This window comes from Hetaerina americana, unplaced genomic scaffold (genome assembly GCF_022747635.1).
Source record: "Hetaerina americana unplaced genomic scaffold, ioHetAmer1.1.p SCAF_1, whole genome shotgun sequence".
Lineage (NCBI taxonomy): Eukaryota > Metazoa > Arthropoda > Insecta > Odonata > Calopterygidae > Hetaerina > Hetaerina americana.
Genome location: NW_027286069.1, coordinates 7,519,972 through 7,539,067, shown reverse-complemented (window position 1 = coordinate 7,539,067; position 19,096 = coordinate 7,519,972). Strand labels below are relative to the sequence as shown.

At 42.7% G+C, this 19,096-nt stretch overlaps 1 protein-coding gene across 12 annotated transcripts in view; it reads left to right on the top strand.

Moving 5' to 3' along the window:
- The first annotated feature begins 9,783 nt into the window (after positions 1-9,783).
- Mhc (myosin heavy chain) overlaps positions 9,784-19,096 on the top strand; it is a 103,125-nt gene continuing 93,812 nt past the window's right edge. For 9 of the 12 annotated variants that reach the window (XM_071585036.1, XM_071585062.1, XM_071585054.1 and 6 more), the window contains exon 1: positions 9,801-9,874. The gene's annotated coding sequence lies outside the window, so the exon portion shown is untranslated. Of the gene's footprint in view, positions 9,875-19,096 lie in introns of all 12 variants that reach the window. The other 3 variants (XM_071584996.1, XM_071585087.1, XM_071585005.1) reach the window with 2 other exon arrangements.

Sequence of the window (19,096 nt, the reverse complement as noted above, 5' to 3'; positions counted from 1 at the left end):
TCCCTCTTATCTGCTTTCTTTCCATTACCCCATCAACTGGAGATTGGTTAGCTGCAGCCTTCAAAGCTTTTCGGTCCAATGGTAATTCTCTTATTGATAGCTCTTCCGTCCTACATCCCTCTTCGTTTGGCCTACTTATTTGTCCCCTTGGTCTTCCTCGTGCGACCTTTTTTTTCAACCGTTCTATTTTTGGTGAGGTCTCTTTCTGGTGAAATTAACTTTTTGCTAATTATTCACTTTAAATTTCGAGCGGAATAAATTGACAACTACTCTATGGTTTAAAAAATATTCAAGCATAATTAAGCTATATTTCAGATACATAGTCAATGGAATATAGTTCTTTAATTTCTGTATGAATTCTTTTTTATTGTGAAATTTAGCGCATTAAGCGAAGAAGAGCAAAAAATAACGGCGTTTGTCTTATTAATTTGTTTTGTCTGTGCCTCGCTGTCGAGGGCCTGGTCTTCCCAAATCAAGACCAACCCCCACTCCTTCCCCCAGACGTCCCTCCCGCCACCTTGGCCATTCGTTTCTCTGCCCTCTCCTGCTCTTCTTCGCCCACCCTCCTCTCCTCCTCTTGTTCTCATCGACGGCCGTTTCATCCGTGTACCTGTATCCACTCTTGTTCGGTCGTTGCTTATCCATTCTCCCTTTCAGCCGTTCTTGTAGACGGTTACTCGCAGTCCCGGACAGTTACCTCATGTCTTTGTAATTTTCTTTGCATCGAATCAAAGAGAAAAGTGGTAGAAGGAAGTAAAATATGTCTAAATGAGCCTTTCTGTGAAATTCTCAATTGAAGCAGTGGGTTGATCGGATCGAGGAGTCTGGAATAGCGCTAAAACATTTCGGATTCGCATGGAAACGAATCGCGTCCCCTAGTAAACGAGTTTCGTGCGTAACTTGGAAAAACTGTTTTATGTTGAAATATAAAGAACAAAATACGCATCGTCCTTTTTGGAGTAATATTTATTGTGACACCTTACAGTTTAACTCTGTGGACGGTGTTAGTTTGCAACGAAGTGTTGGTCGCGGAGAACGAAATATGATTTAGGTAATGGCCGAATTTTTCTTATTTGAGGAACTTGTCCTCGTTAGTTTTGTGCGTGATTGATAAGACAAAATGCTGAGTTCAGTTTTGCACAAATGATAATAATATTATGTAATTACAATTCTGTAATTAATATTATAAATATCACAACCGAAATGTTTGTGACTCTAAATCAATCAAGCTAGCACTAAACGCATGAGTATGTGTAGCTGGCCGATATTATTTTGGACAAGGCTCATTATTTGGTGGTAACGTGATTTTTTGGATGATGAAATTATCAATATTTTCCCTCAAAATATCGTCATCCTAATTTTGGCATATCACTTTGCTCTGGTGGATTTTATATTTTTACATTGCTTAAGTCATGTTTCAGAATCATATTCTTTCACCTTTCGACTCCATCGCTACGTATTAGAAATATTGGTGAAATTTATTGTAAAAGGATTTTTCTTGGTGGGGATTAAACAAGTTTACTATGAATATTTAAGAATTTGTAATAAGAAGTAGTAGTTGATATTTTCAGAAAAATATAAACTGAATATTTTTGGGAGGTATAAAAATGAAATTCCATTAAAGGAAATTTTTAATAAATTTACCATTTATTTCGAACTCTAGCTACGTGAAAATACTTTCAGTCACATAATAAATAGATTAGCGTAAATAATTTCATGTTAATTTTGAATTAGAATTATTTTATTGAAGATACTGATTTAACTTTCGAATTTGAATTTTCAATGTTTTTAGTAAATAGTCTCATGGAATCACATCTATTGTAACTCACTTGGGATTACCCCGGATCTCACGTTGCTTGATGCGCTTTCAGGTCCATTTGAATGCTGCTCTTCACACTTCACTATAATTACGTGCGTGAAAATCTCAAATAAATCCACAAATGAATCAATAACTCCATTTAATGAGTGAGTATTGTTTGACAATACTGAGCGGGCTGATCTAACTTATTTTCGAGGAGGAAAAGAAATTCATAATTATTCCACGTATATTTTATTAAACACGACCTAGGTTTCGACTTTCAAAAGTCATCATCAGGTAAAGTACAAAAGATACACAGCTTTATATAGCTGACAGAGAAGAGGATAAGGGGGTGTTTGATAAAATATATATGGAATAACTATGTATTTCTTTTCCGATATGAATCGCTTCCACAAAGTGACGCGTCAAACCATTCTATTCATTTACGAGGTTTTAAACGAGGTTTTTAAGAATCTCGATAAATTATTTTCATCGCAAGGAAGAAGGTAAAAACTTCCATTCAATGTCAATGAGGACCTTAGCGCCGTTTCCTTTGAGCATGCTTCGATTCAAACAGACCGAGTGCTCCGTTGCTCACTTCCCTTGCTTGAGTTTTATCGTTTCGCACCAAAAGGACTTGAATTCCGTATATCGTCGACGGTTGTATTTCGGAAATGTGGTCTAATTTGGGCGTCTTCCCCTTTCCAGCGTGTATCTGCATCACGGTGCATTTCGCAAAGTCAGGCAAACGGGAGCACATTCGGGTGGGACATTCCTCCGCCGTGACTGTGCGCGCGCGTCCACATTCTGGGAGAGCGACTGTCGCCGGCCTGGGACACCCTCCTCTCTGTGTGGCACGGTGCGGCGGAGTGGGGTGGGGCGGATGGTCCCGAGCCAATGCGATGCCGTCGAAAGTCGCAGTTGCGGGAATTAATATAGAGCAAGCTATGTTTGACGGTTAGTCCCGACCCGACCAGATTCTGTTGATGAGGCATGGTTTTTAGTTTTGGAAGTAATTTCCCTCTGATTAGGAGGGTAGAGTGCGCTGTCACTCCATTTGGTTCGCTCAGGCTGCCGTCCAAAATGACGATCGACTCATCCGCGCTTTCTTTTTCTCTGACTCTGCTATCTTCTAATTCCCTCGAATGCGGAATGACACACATCCATGGACCAGACGATCACGTTGACGTTTTGCCCGAATCCCCGTTACCGTCATCATCCCTAGCATCCCTATTTGCAACCACCGAGCTGATCAAATTTTACCTCTCCTCCAATTTATTCTTTCATCCATTCCATGATCAGAAGTATCCAATCTTATCTCCGAAAAGATTGTTGGGATATTGTCCCCTTAAACCTCCTACCATTATTTTTTTCACACTACCCTACCCACTTTGAGTATCCACCATCTTACCTTTTTATCTAAGCGTACAGTTTTAGGATTAGCTCTGTATAAACTTTCCATATTGAAGAAAATTGTTTTGTCAGCTCAGCTTTTTGTCAGCTCAATCGTTATTTATCTAAGTCCTTTTGTTTTGCTATAAAATAATTAATACAGGGCTTAAACTCGGAAATAATTTATAACTAATATACACTTTCTCGTGGAGACCCTATTTTAGTTTTCAAGTCAACTGTTACCTCCTGGGTATATTTTGTCCTCAAGTTTCAGATTTTGAGATTTTTGAATTCCGGGACAGAATGGAATGTTTTCGGTTGCAACTTTCCCCTCGCATCAGATTAAGTACCTCCAGGATCGAAACGAGAAATACTTTGCTAGTACAGCCCTTTGCAGGAGCAGCAGCCGTCGGGCCATTACTAGCTCTGAATTTTGTCAGGCTGGAAAGTCATCCTATCATCGGCGAGTTGCAAAGGAGACCTTCGAATAATGGTCGGAAATGTACTCTCAAGCCTTTCATTACTCTAAGAACACAGTGATACATACATTGTTTCAGCCTTCATAACGTTTTTATTCATTTTTACGGGTCTCAATAATCTTAAGTAGAGATAAAATGATCGGTGTTCAGGAGCAACTTAATATTGATATAATTGTTTTGGGGGTATGGAAGTCCAGTGGGTAGAGTACTGAACTACAGATCTCAGGGTCCGTGTTTTATTCCGGGTGGTACCTCTCGGCCCCCTCAGCTTCTCCCATTTTGTGTGATTTTTCTGGTGCCAGATCTTCCTAGGGGGTCATGCGGTGCAGTGAAAGGAACTGGCCTCCCTACCCTGATGTGTGACTTTCATACATGAAATGGGCTTAGTACTAGATGAGCTCTATCCTTACTTAACAAATCAATCTTAGAATCGATAGCTGTTATTTGGTCATTACATTGATCCAGTGGTGATTGATGCAGAAACAAGACACTTATTAAAAAGCAAGTTAATCACTAATAATCAAAGATAAGCGAGGTGTTTTGCTCGTATGAAAGCAACCCCTCATGCAAGAAGACAACCCATCACCCATTGATATTCATCACTCCTTAAGTGCGTATTCGTTCATTTTTCATCAACCTGTTCGTTTGAATCAGGAGCATCACGACATTTCATAATACGAACCGTGGATTTTGTATGAAAATTGTTTCGTCTTTACCATTCTCATTCAATTCGGTAAAACCTCATGCAATTGGGAAGTATCGTAATTAAGTTTACATATTGGGTAATAATATTATGTGATTCTGCATGCAAACGAAATGTCTTAACAAGGCACTGCAATCCATTGGCACTGGAAGGAAATCGTGTGTAGATTCATTGTTTCTGGCGGCGGGTCCTCGACACCTGCACCCTTATGGCCCCACACATACACACTCGGACGACAATGAAGACAATGAAATGGTTTGCCAACTTTCACCTGGCCTTGGCGTTTTCCGCGAAGATTAATTGCCGATTAGATGGTGACGAGTTTTGACCCGAGTTGGAGGCACCTTGCTGGCACCTCATTGTGCGCGATATAGTTTGCGGTTCTAAGATGTACCCTATTTCATTTTTCAAGCTACTATTCGGATGGTTTCTTGAACATCTTACTTATAGAGTTACTAGAGATGTACAACATGAGTACTGAGTCTGCAATAGCATCAATTTAAAATATTTGAGAAGACTTAGTCTAGAATTTTTTATACTGACTTTTGATGTGGCAATTTGCGGCTCCGAAGAGCCAGGTTCCGTTATTGAAGCTTGAATTTGTCTTCTGCCGTCTCTTTACTTCCGAAATTGAAGTCTTTTAGGCACTCTAATCCAGTGTCCGGCGAATGTAATACCGGAAATGTGGTTTTCCGGACCACTGTTGCCATTAATTTACATCTGCCATTGCTTCCCCAACATCGTCATGTTCACTGTAATTCAATTAATTGGTAAAAGTCACCATTGTCAGTATTGCCGGCCTCGGTGGTGGCGGGGTAACGTCCTCGTCTGCCAATCCATGGGTCGCGGGTTCGATTCCCGCCTGGGTGGGTTTTCTTCCACCTAGGGCTTGGGTGTTTGTAATCGTCTCCATTGTTTTTCTTTGTTAATAGTCCGATGTAAAGGCCAGAGTGCTGTTTTCGGACTAATGGATAAATAAATAAATAAATAAATAGCCTTAGCTGACTAATTAACAGTGTGAAACGAGTTTTGGATGTTTTCACTGAAGACTCGATGTTGAAACATGGAACCAAATTGTTTTGGCCTCATACTCTTATCGTTTTATTATTAATATCAGTTGAATCTTCGAATACTATTACCACCGACCTGAAAAACTTTCAGTTACAATCTCTATTGATGACATGTGGTGCCCAGAGGCCTCATTTGGTGCACAAAGGTCTCTGGTGTTTGCTCTATCGAAAATGGTTACTGCTAATTCAACCAAGTCATGTGTCCTTATTGAGTTCTTATAAATACTACGAGCCTACTTCCAGTTTATCTTAAGCTCTGGCATTATATTGAAAGTACATTATGTATTTATGCTAAATTCGCCTTCTTCTTCCGTGATTTTTCAATCACTCTATCGGCATTCCTCGACTTAAGATCGAATACTATTACTACTAATCGACTATGCCTCATTCCTTGTTGTATACGAGGGTGGTCTGAAAAGTTTCCGACCCCAGAAAATTTCAGAAAAAATATCTTGTACCTTTGTTAGGTTGGAAACTTTTCAGAAAACCCTCGTATTATATGGATCATTCCATGCGACTTCGGACTGGAATTAACTCTTGACCTCTCGGATTTAGATGAAAATTTCATAACATTTTGACCTTTTGGAAAAATTGAATACATGGTCGTACCTTGGAGCATTTTGCAAAAACAGAGAAAATAGCCGAATAATAGTCATTTTTCAAAACAGCGTGTTTAAAAAACAATGAATTTTCATGAACTTATAACTCAATTTAAAATTTAATTCCAGTTTCTAAATTTTTAAAAACAAATATTTGCTTAAACATATTAAGTTAAAATGTAAATGCTTAAGGTTTTCATTGGGCCTAAACTAATATTTCGCTCATTTAATTATTAGTATATCTTATAATTTAAAGTTCCGCAGATTTACTCATTACCATTTATCTTAGGGTGGGTTTAGCGTGAACACGCAAGTGATGACTCTTTTTCAATTGCAATCTAATGCCACATTTGATCACTGTCCCCGAAATTTTATAAAAAATTCATTGGAAAAAAATTTCAATGTTAAAAATTTTGAATTTTTATTTTCATCATTTTTTGTATTCTTTTGATATGGATTAATATGTATGGTTATATCTTTTAAATTAGATCTTTATTTTATTGTTTTTCAATTCGGAAGAAAAAATGTTTGATTTTTGTTGATAGCGATTCATTGATACCTATTAATGCAGAAATTCATGATTTCCTTTCATAATGCTTATTAGGTATTCTGTGTTTTTAAAAAGGAATTAAACTCAAACGGTTAAAATTGAAAAACAATGCCATTGTAAACAAATCTATCGCACACTTGAGTGAAATAATCTCAGTTCTTTCGCCGGGTTAATGTCTCTATTGCTGGTGTGCACTCGTTTATTGCCATGATGGAAGAGAATTTTTATCTTTGCTAAATGAGGACGATTTTTCTTGATTTATTCGCGCAATTCAATTCAATTGGAGCAATAACGACACAAAATACTTTCCATTTATGTTTTCTGTTTGCAAGTGATCGATGTAGTATCACGAATCCCAAAAAACCGTGGCCATCACCTTGTCGGCCGATTTCACCGTCTTCACCGTCTTCGGAGCTGGATCGCCTTTAGAAACTCACTACTTAGACTGTACCTTTGTCTCTGGAGTTTATTACTGCCTCTGTGATTTATCCACATGTATCAACGCCGAAACTTGTCAGGATTACGACGAAAAAGTGCGAAACCAGCTTCCGAAACGATCACATGATTGCGTTTGTACTCCACCGTGAGAAATCGCGGCACCTATCTTGCCGAGTTTTCTTACACCCAATTTTGGCCGTTGAAGCCATAGGAACATTTCGCGGACTTTCATTCGTCGATCACTTGAAGCCACATCCTGGATTTTTTCGATCATTTCGGAAAAAATCACTTCCACTGGACGTCCAGAACGTTTTCATCATATATGGACGTAGGCCGCGTTGAAACTCCTTTTCACAATCGCAAACACAGGGGCAGATGTGCCATATAATTCATCCAACTCGGCTTTCATATCTTTCGGTGTTAATTCTTTTAAACAGAAGTGTTTAATGACCGCAAGAAACTCAATTTTTTTCCATTTCACTGTATGAACAAAATGTTGTTACTTCAATTGACAATGAAAATAAAACAACTTGATGGATGTCACTGAATCTTAAACAGCAGTCTGATGAGAGATGGGGTTTACTGAAAACAAACCTTTTTCGTTCTACGAGCGCCATATCTAGGATTTTCCGAGGAGTCATTGAGCGACCCACGTATGTTGCGTACTGGTGGCTCCACGTCGAGTCCAAATGCGCCCAAAGACTGACCGTCTCAAAAGCTGAAACGCACCTCAATTGCTGAAACGCGCCTCGATGACTGAAACACACAAGACATCAACTTGTCATTGTGAGCAGTTCACTTACTTCATTATCGCTGTGCATCTTCAAAAAACTCACCTAATGAATTCATGGAAAGAATACTTTTGTGTTTACCCGTCGTCTTCCTCAACGTTGCTTCTAACGTCTTACAATCGCATCATCACGTAAATGGCCATCATTCTGGAAACAATGGCCTTTGCGTCGTCCTTATTAAGAGAAAAACCATACCTGAACTATCTTTTATGTGCCGCCCAACATTTTACTGGTCTCGGATGGACATTCATAACTGAAGTAGTCATCTTTACTCTCTTCGGTACAGTTTCGGAGATCATTGGAAGGCACATGCCTTGCATGACGTCAAGTTTGTAATAAGAGGAATAGAATGATTAGGAGGATTAAACCGGTGCGGGTAATATTCTGTCAGCGTTTAGTCAAATTATGTAATTGTTTCATGTGAAAAATATACAGAACATTTGAGTCAGAAATAAAATTATGTTTAATTAGGACTGTGCAAGAAAACTTTTATTTAGGAACCAATTCGATTTTTCGGATTTTTCGTCACCTGTTTGTGGTTAATTTAAAGAGAATCCCATTTTTCCCGGAGAAAACGAAATCATTATAATACAGAATTATGTGTTTCGTTTTAAATGGGACAAGCTGAAACGGTGCCTTTCACACTCGAACTAATATTTCTCCTGCCCGTGTATCTGAGAAACTTGTAACTGAGTGCCGACTAATGTCGAAACGATTAAACGATTGTTTTTTTCAAGCATAGTATATACTCAGGAAATGGAGGAATGTGATTAATGGCATTGAATTTAATAGGCCTACATTTTATGTCCCCGCTGCTTGAAGTCACGATAGCGGATGTGTCACTCAAACGTCATGTTTCGGTTGGGATAGCGCAAGACACCTTTCGTGAAATATTGGACACAAGTCACCCAAATAACTCATATCAATATCCTCTCTCCACGCCACAGTTACCATTTCCTTCTGTTCCTAAATTACCTGAAATTAATCACATGAACAGGTATAGAGTAATTTTGACTTGAAGAAAAAAAGGAATAATTAGAAACATTTGCAATAAATACAACCAATATTCATTTGTAATTTGATTTAAAATGCAACTAACATTAGGTCTGGGAACAGTCAATCCCAACAGGTGTCCGGCTTCTAATTTTCAGGTGCCATCATGCTGTTTGTTGTCTTAAAATAATTTACCTCATAATGGGAAGTTGTTTTTTATTTGATGTTCTCGATCATTTCCTTCCATAATTCGCTGGTGCTTTGAAATTACTAGTCTACCACTGCCGAGCATAACGTTGAGAAAATCCCTTCCGATCTATGAAGCAACGCGAAATGCGTGAACATCTTCAAGCGATACGGCGATACGGTGATCAATCGGGGCACAGGCGATATCGTGTCCTCTGCAGTTAAGATGCGTTATTGAAATATTTCCGAGAGAAACACTGACCGAATGCGAAGGGTCCGAAGCGACCCTTGGACGAATTCTCTGTGGCTAGGCCACCTTTTCTCTGAGGAGGGTAGTCATAGATGCGGCGTGGTCAATCCTCGACCACCGTGATCGCAATCCTTCGCGGAGAATTTCGCAGAGCGTGGAGGCGCTGCAGCCGTGGAATCCATTCTCCGAGGATTTTCGCCTCGGGAGATCGTGGCGTCGACGTCACGGGCGTCTGCCTGAGGCCATTCCTCGCGGACAATACCTAACCCGCCGCCACCCTCCTCCTTCCTCCCCCTACCACACCTCGCCCGTCATCCCTCCTAGCCCTCCACGATCCCTCGACACATCCCGCCGCCCCCTTCTCCCACACCTCCCCCACGCCCGTCCTTCCACCCCGCAGACTAAAAAAGGCCACCCCGCCTCTAACCCAGCGGCCTCTGTAACGCCGCCTCCGATTGGTCGCCGGCGTGCCCTGAGACCCCGGGACTCTGGACTCCCGCCGACCAATGGGAGCGGTCCTCTCAGGCGTCACTAAGATCGAGTGTCCGGGCCTCGGCCCTCCCCTATATATCCCACCCGAATCCTGAGGTCCTCGCTCACCCGGAAGCGGACCGTCGAGGCAAACGTAAGTGTACTTCAGATTAATTTTCCTACGCCGCGTGCCGTTCCCTGCCTTCTTCTCGTCCACCTGTCCATACTCGTGCCACCCACCCAAACCACCCACCCAACCCCACACCCCCACGAACCTCAAAGCCAACCTAAATCGCCTACTTACAACCAAGCAACCCACGGAAATCCTGTAAATCTCGCGAACACATCTTGCCGCGAAACAATTAGGGCCCGTGAACACAACTTGTTACTTGGAGGAGGAGAAAAAAAAGGAAAGTGGTGCTCGTCTTGGTGCGAAAGTGAGAAAGGAAGGAGGAAGTATTAACACACACACACACCCGGGGACTGTGTCGGTCTGTACGTCTCTCCATAGGGGAGGAAAGTGATATCAGCAAGGACGGAGGAGAAAGGATTATACCACTGCCCTTCTCCGGCCTTCTACTGTACTTGGTTCTTCTTCTTCGCCGGCTGAAATCTTCCCTCGCGTGCATTGAGGAGGACGGAGAGGTACGGGAGTGCGTAGTGAAGGAGGCGCCCTCCCCACAAGGAGACTCCGCCTCGTCGATGCCGGCCACTGCGGCGGACATTTGTGTGCGACCTGATCGGATATACTCTTCGATACGTATCTCTCCCTCTGTCTCTCTCTCTCTCTATCAATCTCAATCCGTCCGTCGATCTCCGGTTGACTCTCGGCCCCATGTCGTTCGGCCGCTTGGATACGACGCTGTTTCCCTACCCGATTGTTGCTCTGAGGGAGGGCCGCTAGCGACCACTGTGGGGTCATTACGTACCGTTTGAAGAGTTTTAAAAGCGGGTCGGTGAGTGGCCCTTCGCGAAGGAAAGTGTCCCAACCCCTCAAATAGAAAGGAAAAAATCAGAGACGCTCGGGATCCAACTTCAGTCGAGCATTTCCTGTGGAGCATCGTTTCCTTCGTTTGGATATCGGACCGTGTTCGCGTAAATATTTAAGTCATTGAGTTATCTCAATAGATATTCAGTTGATTCTTGATTTTTTTCAAACTTATTCTGAAGGAAAATTCATACTGAAGAAGGGGAATTATAAATCGCGAATGTAGAAATGGTCTCGGGGTCTCTACATTATGTTTTAACGATCTGAATTTGTGGTTTTGGGTCCTGGAGTGAGAATTTTAAAATTCGTTTCAGTTACGAGTGAATTCATATTTTTTAATGGTTGTTAGCGTGTAGAATTCGCCTTTTGTTTGTTCAGTAGTCGCATTTATATCATAAAATCTTAGTAGGGTACATATTCACATCGTTTTAAATTTTGCTACTCTTTCAAAATGTTTTGCATAAGTAAAAGTTGATTAATGTATGGTTAATCGTATTTTTCACTTTTCATGAAAATAGCAACGAAATTTTTCTGAACAATATTAACCGTAGTGTTAAAATCACGCCTTCTCAATTGAATTTTTCATCGATATTAATTAAATATTCTTAATTCGTAAAGCGTCATCTATAAAAATTATGAAGCCTGATATTATAGAGCGAACATTATTTTGTCTTAATTTAGAAATTCCAATCTGTAAAATGATCATCAGAATAGATACCATAATTATTTTATTTCTGCCATGTCCTTTGGATTTTAAAACTTTTAAAACTCTTCATTGGATTGGTCGACAAGGTGGTGACGATGGCGAGCGAGTGAATTCTATTGGATGTGACGGTTGCCCAGGGAGGTAGCATAAGATCTGTGCCATATCCGTAGGCCCTTAAGCCGTTTATGAGGCTGGGGTGACGTGGAGAGATTTCATGGCGGAGGTCATTCGAATAACAATGAGGGATGCCCGTTCTTATATAAATAGGTCGGCTGTGGCTGAAGTTGAGAAGGAGATTGGGTGTACCCCGGGATAATGCGAAATTCGAGCCTTTCCCCCCTCTCACTTTTCTTCTCTTCCCATCTCTATCTCTCCCGAGCGAGACAATTGCTATTCAGCATCCACAGAGGACTTTGTGACTGACCTAACTGCGATTATACATGAACTTCCATTCATTGCAAATTCAGCATTCGAATGGCTATGACTACACAAATGAATTCGAGCCTTATATTCTTTTCTTATGTTTTTGCAATTGTTGAGAAGTGTGGTGCGTTCCTATTTCAATATGTTCCGTGCGTAGAAGTCAATTTTGCAATCTTATTTAAGTGTTCTGGTGTTTTGTCATCCCCCACCTATACCCTTAATCGTACTTATCCCATCCCTTCCCCTCCGGTGCCCCACATAAAATTCCCCAGCCACCCTCCCTCCAATCCCAGTCCATCACCCGTTTGACGCCACGTTTCTCCCCCACTCCACCACCGAAACAAATTCCCACCCCCACCCACCCACCCCTCTCCAGCGTTCAGATCACTCCGATATCTCCTCCTCGCCCAACCCCCACCCGCCATCCCTCCCCCGCCCCCTCCAGTACTGGGTGGGGGAAGGGCCCCTCTCCCCGCATCGGCTCCCTCCCGTTCTCCCCTCCCCATGGAGACTGCCTGGCTCCTATTTTAAACTCTTCCCCCTCTCAAGTATTAATACCCGAGGGGCGGGGAGAGATGGGTCTTGGGTTTCAATGGGCAACAGGGCGCATGCCCAGTGCCTTCTCTCCCACACAAACCCGCCCCTCTCCGCTGCCCTGCCCCTTCCTGGAACCTCTTTCAACCCTTCTCCCTACATTATCGTACCATAAGGGAACAAATGGTTTTGCGTTAATGATATAGGAATGAAACTTAATGCCGCCAAACAAACTGTTCTCTCTATGAAGGTGCGAAGCAGTGAGCTATAATAGGAAATAAATATTCAAACTTTGCGTTCTAATCTGGGGGACGTGTATTTCCGCAACCCGGCTCAAAACCGTAATAGATCAGCTACTTATTTTTGTTATTTCGCGAAGAACTTAGTTTGAAGAGATTGGAGAGAGAGCATTCAGCTTAAATCTCCACTTTTTTAAATAAATATTTTCTCTGTTAGATCTGACCCTGAATAACATACCAATAGTTATTCTGCTTGCTCAAAAAACCAGCGTATTCGAATGCTCATTTTCTGTGTGTAGTCACGTGACTTTATGGTATTATGTGATGGAAATATTTTTTATTAAGCTTTTCAGTATTTAATTGTTCACACTCGCAAAGTATTTTTCATAATTTGTCTGAGGATACAGGATAAACTGAATAAAACTTCAAAAGCCAGTTTTACCCATGCGCTATAATTCCTTTAATTTATGCGTTGCGTTCGAATCGGTTCCGATTCTTTGGCTCGATACGGCATTTTGAAGGCCATATACGCCTTTGGAATATTAAATCGTGATCAAACTTATAAAACATCCTCGATATCTGGTTTAGACTCCATTTAGTCACTCCTACATCTCGTACTTCAGCATACGTGATCATGCCTTTCCGCATTCCGGTAGTTCATGCATTTTTCTCAGCAGAGGATTTGGGGCAGATGACCGTCGTCGTCGTGTCAGCCTTTGGTCCGTACCGTAACAGCCGGAGTCACTCGTCTCCGAGATGGTGGCTCCGCTAAGCCGTCCTGCGTCTTCTGGAATGTTCCCGATATACGCACTGCTCCCGCCGCTCGTCATCAGGTTTATTTCGGTCGCTGTGGGGCCCCCGTCACACCCCGGGGCGCCTTCACGCGGTGGCCGCCGGAGACGAGGGCGGCGGCGGCGGCAAGCGACGGGCCGGGCGGGCGGGCACATCCGCGGGTGGCGGGGTGAGGGAAGGAGAAATATGCGCCACCGGGAGCGCAGAGAGAGGGAGGGATTAATTCATTTGCCGGAGGAAGGAAGATTCGGCGACCGAAAGAGAGAGAGAAAGAAGCGAAGGTAGGAAGACAAGGAGGCGATGTTGAGGGGAGGAGGGAGTGGAAGGCACCAGAATCCCGCGAAGGACGAAGAAATCTGGATGCCGAAATCTTAATTAGCTCGAATGACGATCGTGTGTGTTGCGTCCGTTTGCCGTCTCTATAAATAGTCGCTTGTAATTGAGTTCTGATGAAAACCTCTTCCTATCGGGTGGAGTGAGTTATGCATCCGGCGCGTTCGCGAACGACCCATGGCGAGGGGATCAATGGGCGAATAATGATGCATTCGTCACCCCAACGCCTCTTCCAGGGATTATTTTGCCAGTGCGTAGGCCTAAGTGGTCTCAGGTGGCCTGCCAATGAAAGCAAGCCTCGGGCCCGAGCCCCCGTTTGAACACGGTCACCAAGGTCTAAGTAGTGGAGGGTGAGCCAGGGGAGAGTGCTGAAATGAAAGATAATGCCTTTCGCAAAAAAATAAAAACACGGCAAATAGCGGAATCAATCGAAAATACTATCATAGCGGATAGTGTTACGGTCAATGAAATGCATCAAAGGGTATATTTTAGTATGAATCCATCACATTTCTTCTATTTGTTTTCATTTATCGCTATTGCCACAAATAATTTGTTATTGATTAATGGCTGATTTGATTTCAATCAAAACATTCTTCTATTAAATGTTAAAATTTATATCTGCAATTGGATACGTTTGGTTAATATTCGGAGAGAGTAGCAATTAGTAATACCATCACGTGTTGAAGGCATCTTTTCACGGAGATCTAATTTAATAAAAAAATTCGATCTGCAGAAGTATGTATACTATTTTACAAAAATATTAAACATCGACGCTAAGTTTTTTTCAGCTTTTTATTCTGAGTAGGTCACTAGGAACAATAAGTAGTTTCATTAAATATTTTGTTGTCTATAATTTCATTTTCTTTTGAAAATTATGTGCCAGCGAAAAATATATTATTCTCACTTAATAAATATTTAAACTACTATTTAGATATCAGCTTTTGTATTCAGGGAGTAAAAATGTACATCGACCGTTTTAAAAAAAAAATCTCTTTTTAGCAGGGTTAACTAAAAAATGTAATGAATAATAGTTTTTACATGAAAGCTTCTTCAGTTTCCATCGCAGTGCATAGATATATTTGCTATTCCTATCAGGAAAATCTGATTTTATGTGAAATGGGGGGGAATACTTTACAGTTGCAATGAAAAGTTATATAATATACAATCCCTACAGACACTACATAATCACTCAGAGCAGGGAAGACATTCTCATTTTAAGATGCAGGTCAGTCATTCTCTTCTCCGCCATACTCAAAATTTTCGTCGGACCCCAAGGGAGGAGAGCGATCGTTTAGTGAGTGACAGCTTCCGTTGCAGTCCGCCAAACTTCCCGTCCCGATCAGCCCACCGCACCATCGCGGCCCCCCACCCCCCTCGGCTCGACGACCCTCCCCTCCGCAAAAGGGCATCCCCCCGCCACCATTACGCCTCTTCCTCCTCCCCCCCTTCGCACCCACTCATTACGCAGGGGAGCATCAACTAGCTATCCCACCGCTTTCATACCAACGTCTCTCAAAACCTCGTCGTCCAGGGGTGTCCTCGTTCCCACTAATTGATGTCATGCACCCCTAAGTGCAATCACTACGATTGTCCCCCCGCACCCCACGCGGGTGCATGCGCTTTCCACCCCACCATCCCGTTCCCCCGTCGTCCCCCGCAAGGGCCGAGTGTGGGCGCGTGGACAGGTGAGGGAGATTGCCGTGGAAGCGGACGGACCCCTCGAAGCGTTTCACTCAATCCGGTGGAATTCGCCATCGCCGAAGAGACGACCTCTCCTTCCCCCCCTCCCCTCCTATCATTCATCAATGCCTCTTCCTTCCCTCCCTCCCCCTCCCCTCGCGCACCCTTCTCCCTCCCTCTCACACCCCCTCTCGCCCTTCTCCCCTCGATCCCCCCGAGAGGGACTGGCGGCGCCTCCTTAAATGGAACGTGCACGAGGCCACGTGGTCCCTCCTCCCCAGCTACCCTTCCCCGCCGTGGCCCCCCTTCTACCCCCCCAGCACACCCTCCCGCCCAGCCCCGCCACACCCATCCCCCTGCTAGCGGTTTAATTTTGGCCGCGACACCCGAGTATGCCTCCTCACCTCAAACCCCGTTCTCGCTCTTCCCTTCGCACCCCCCACCCCTTCCTCATCCCTTCCCTTTCTCCTCTTCCCTCCTCTTTCTCCCCTTTCACTCCTCCCTCTCCACACTCACGCGCTCTCTTTCCTTGTCTCTCTGCCTTCCCCTCACCATTTACATTCGCACCTATTCCTTGCCGAAATGACGTCCCTTGCTGTTATGTTTTTTCCCAATTTCCTATTTCTGCAACTTGCTAGATAAGCATATGTTTTAGACTTGTTACAACATTTTTTTCTGGTTGTATTGTCTGTAAAGAGTGAACAAAAAGTAATTTAATGATAATGAAATTAATGAAACTCGTCATCATTTGAGTTAAGTTAAATTTTACAATTAACATTGCATAAAGTCAATTATATTCATTTTATAAAAAATTTCATTTTGACTATTAACAATGAAGGTTATTCATTAAAGTTGGGAGAGTGTGCTGGTGTCATTATTTTAAAGCTGAATGATAAACAATTTTCTGTTGTTTTAACCTTTCAATCAGATGGGAGACGATTAGATCATGATAAATTGCGTGGTCATTAGCTCAGTAAGTTCTTATCAATGACGTTTTGCACAGGGTAAAATGACGTGAGTCGAAATTTTTCTGATAAATTCAATGTAAATTTGGCATTCAAAACCTGTTAACGTCTGCGAAGATTATAATTTGCGCTCCCAGAAAAGGAAATTTCACAAGTTTTTGTAGAATGCTCGTCGAGGTATGCATGTCATTTCAGCATTGTATTCTCCATCTTAAAACATATGCTAACGTCAAACTGTAAACATTTCTCTGAACACGCCAATCCTGCCCAATCCTTTAACACACAAAGGCACGTGGTGTTAATGCAAATCGCAATTTTTCTTGTGATTATGAATTTGTTTGGTAAAATTACCTTGTCCGTGTGCTTGAATGAGTTGCCTGCTTAGTTATTTTCTTTAGAACCATGCATTAATAATTTTTCGAGTGTGCGGTTGATACGATAAGATTTCATCTCGTGAAAAAAAGATTTCCTTTCTGCGAGACATTTTCTCCCGTCGTTATTTCGCCGGTCCCGCCGGAGGGAGGACGGACGGACGGCTGGCAGTGCGGTTCGTTTTATTTTCCCTCCCGTCACCGAGTAAGGGTCCCTTCCCCCGGGGAGGACCTGTTTCGCCGAATATCTATTTGAGTAGCGTCGCCGTGTAGTCACGCCACCCGCCTTCTCCACACCCCCCCTGAATCACCCACCCAACAAATTTACCCCTCCCTCCCTCCCGCATACGTGATACCTGGCGAGTGTCTAACTCAACGGATTCCGCGCGCGACTCACCGGATTTTAAAATAGATCATTATTCCTTTCTACACCCTTTCTCACGCGAAACCTCACCTCCAAGAATTAATGCTCCGTGGAAATAAAAGAGGGAGGGAAATTTTAGAGAGAGAGAAAAAGAATGTTTACAGGTCTTGAACATTCATGAAAACAGGTTGTGATGTTTCTTTTTCAATTACCTAGGGAAGGGATTGAATTTTATCTCTGTTGATGGACTTGATAGGAGAATTGAATCGATTATTCCGCCTCACCCCCATTCCCTTGCTCCGCTAAACCGACACCGGCTTCATATTGCACACCCAGGGTACCAAATGTGGGTTTTTCCTCTTCCCGAAATTTCAAACGGGACGAGCATGCGTGAACGATTCGTTTGTAGGAGCGAGAATGGGGATCCGGGATGGGGGGGGGGGGGGTTGGAGTGGGGTGGACGGGACCCCGCGGGGGGGGCACGGGGTATCGCAGTATGGTTTTATTCTCTCAACAACGCGTTATTCAATGGACGATTGCGCGCCTCGCCCCCGTCGCTGGAGTTTCTCGCTGGAATCTATGGCCGCGCTTTCGGCCTCCTCACCCGCCCTCGCGCCTTGGCCAGGGGCGGCCGGCCCTCCACTCTGAGTCACGTTAGCTATTATTAGTCTGGCGTCGAAAGACGACGGTAGGCGCTCACGCACACGCGGGGGTCGCCCCTTCAAGAAAAGGACCCCCTTCTCCTCCTCTTTCCTCTCCCCCCCCCTGCCCCAACCTTCCCGGTCAGCGCCCCTCCTCCTCTCTGCATCTCCCCCCTCCCTTATTCCTCTCTCTCCGTCGCTGCGCAACTCGTACAGACCACAGCGGCTATTCTCGGACTCGGCGCGGAGAGAGAGATGGAGCGAAGGTGGCATCCGCGAGTGGATGTTTGACGGGGAGGGGTTGGTGGAGTGGGCGCGGGAGGGGACGCCCCCGCAGGAACACAAAAACGAGGCACCCCTCTCCCCCTCATCTCTCCAAACTCCCCCCTCCTTCCGCTCACCCCATTCCAGCCGCAGTGCCCAAACGATGGCGCAATACTAACCGCCGTAATCCAAAACTCCCTTCTCGTAATACATTGCCAATTGTGTATGTCCGCAGTGGACAAACAATGTCGTTGCGCCTAATGTCATCACTGGCGAGAATTCTGTAATGAAGGAAATTGCAGTAAGAAGTGAGAAGGAAGTGCGTTTCGCGATGCTTTGTCTTGACGTAACGGAGATGTGTTACGTTACCAACTTTAACTTTCTGTCCCCGGGAACTCGATGTAGGCCATAATACATTGAGGACTTTCTGTTAAATACTCGGTGAATATTTTAGCCTCGTATATTTTTCGGTATTCTTCGTCATGAAAAATAGCAGTTAGCTTGAAAATATATTCACATAATATAAAAAATATATATATATATAAATATATATATATATATAAATATAAATATATATATATATATATATATATATATATATATATATAAATATATATATATATATATATATATATATAAATATAAATATATATATATATATATATATATATAAATATATATATATATATATACATATATATATTTATCATACCGTTTTTTCCAAGTTATGATGTTGTTTGTAAAAGAGACAAATTTTTTCATTTGATAAAACCGGAGTATTTGAGCCCGACCTGTTTTTCATTAAATCAGCATTGAGAAGGTTAGCAATACATTTGACTTGAAAGCAAGCTTAAAACGATCATAAAATATATTTTCTTTTTTTGCTTTTACAAAAGGAATGTCAATTTTTTTTCCATTTCCAATTTAAAGGCAAATTAAAAAAAAACATTTTCTTTAAAAAAAACATTTTTCATTTAATGACAAAGATTTTATCGTGTGAATACGATAAAAAACACGTAATATTTCCCAGATTTCAGTAAACTGGTTTGAGTTAGCCCATGTCGGGTCAGTTGAAA